Genomic DNA, 1,893 nt, shown 5'->3' on the forward strand with positions numbered 1-1,893 from the left:
TTCTATTCTATTCTATTCTATTCTATTCTATTTTATTCTATTCTATTCTATTCTATTCTGTTTTGTCTCTCCTTTCAGTTACTTTGTGTGTGTTTGCTCATTTATTTATTTATTTATTTATTTATTTTTTATAATAATACTGTGTCTATTTGTAGTTTCTTGATGCCTCTTTGCAGACAGTTTTTACTGTTTGTGGCTCTTGCGTGTCTCTTTGTTGTCACTGTGCTTCATTGTAAGAGTTTTGTGTCTCCTTGCAGACAGTTTGTAAAATGTTTTGAGTCTATTTTATGACTCTTTGTAGTTTTGTGCTTCTTTATCTTCATTCTCTGTCACTGTAAAGTCATTTTGCACCTGTTTTTTTGCAGTTTTGTGTCACTTTGTAGTTGATGTGGCTGGTTGTAGTCCTTTTGTGTGTCCTTTTACTATCTCTTTTTGTAAGCATTATGTGTCTTTTTGTAGACAGTTCGCACTGTTCGTATTTCTTTGTAGTTATTTTGAATCATTTTCAATGTTGTGTGTGGCTGTTTTTTTGTCTGTTCTTGGTTGTTTTGTGTCTCTTTGTAATCCTATGTTTCTGTCTTAATAATTATTCTGTGTCTCTGTTGTTTTCTATTTGTGGCTAAAATGTGTCGGTACTTCCTTTCTGAGTCTGTTTGTGGCTGTTGTGTGTGTCTTCTCACCCACAGTTTTCACTCTGTGGCTGTTTTGTATGTTTGTGATCATTGTCTCTTGATGTATCCTTGTTGCATCTCTTTGTGGTAGTTTTGAGTCAGTTCGTGGCTGGTTTGCGTCCCCTTTCAGTCATTTGTTTTTGCAGTTGGAATAATTTTGTACCAAGTCTCTGTGAGGTTCTCTCTGACTTGGACATCTGGGTGTGTCCCTGGTTGGCCCGTTCAGTAATCATCCATAGACTTAATCATTTAGTTCAGCATTTAATCAACCACTTTGGTCCAGAATGAAATATTTCAAGATTTACTGGATGCATCTCTATGAATTTTGGTTGTGACACCTGTCTTCCCTTCAGCTATCGTATCAGCTTTGACATGAATAATTACATAAACCTGTCCAACTATGGAAATTGAGAAAATCTGGTGTATTTGAAGTAAAGTAAGAGGCAACATTTGTATGAAGAAAATGAATTAAATGGTCTAAGTATTTTGCTGTAAATCTGCATCTGTGTTTGTAATTTTTTTTTTTTTTTAACATTTAATACACAACTTTTTCCACAATGAAAGTCAATTAATTTGTAGCTCCATTTACTAACTTTAATTTTCTGGCCAAAACCTGATGTTGCTGCTTCAGCAGAGCTGATGCAGATTCATGCTAAGCTCCTCATGCAGGACTGCTGTTAGAGATTCTGGGCCTAGTGACAGCGGCTCATGGAGGCCCCTGTAACAGTAAATATCCATAATCCCTTCCATGTTTCCAAACTCAAATTCAGGCTCTTCTGCCCCTCTCTGGTGCCCCTGCCTCCAAAACTAGGCCAGTCTTAATGAAGTGCATTTATGGACTGTGTTTAAACGCCCTCCGCTGTGATGCTGTGAGCAGAGGGGAGCAGGAGAGCAACAACAAACAGGGAGTTCTCTTTTGCGAATGTAGCAAAACTTCACAGCAACATCGCAGGTTAACTGTGTTGACCTGGACGACCCGTCTAGACCTACTGCACGGCACTGTAATGGAAACCTTACTTATCTGTGCTGGTAGCAGGCCACTTAGGACGTATATTTAAAGTATAACATTGCCAAAATGTTAGTGCACAGTAAAATAAACAGCAGGTAGCTGATTTATCCTGAATGAAAACAGCATTACACAAGATGCTCAACTTCCAACAGGCTTGTTGTTAATCTTTGCGGTGATTATGTAGCGTGCATCCTGTGCCCTAAAAGCGGAAAA

This window comes from Stegastes partitus, unplaced genomic scaffold (genome assembly GCF_000690725.1).
Source record: "Stegastes partitus isolate 25-593 unplaced genomic scaffold, Stegastes_partitus-1.0.2 Scaffold1277, whole genome shotgun sequence".
Lineage (NCBI taxonomy): Eukaryota > Metazoa > Chordata > Actinopteri > Pomacentridae > Stegastes > Stegastes partitus.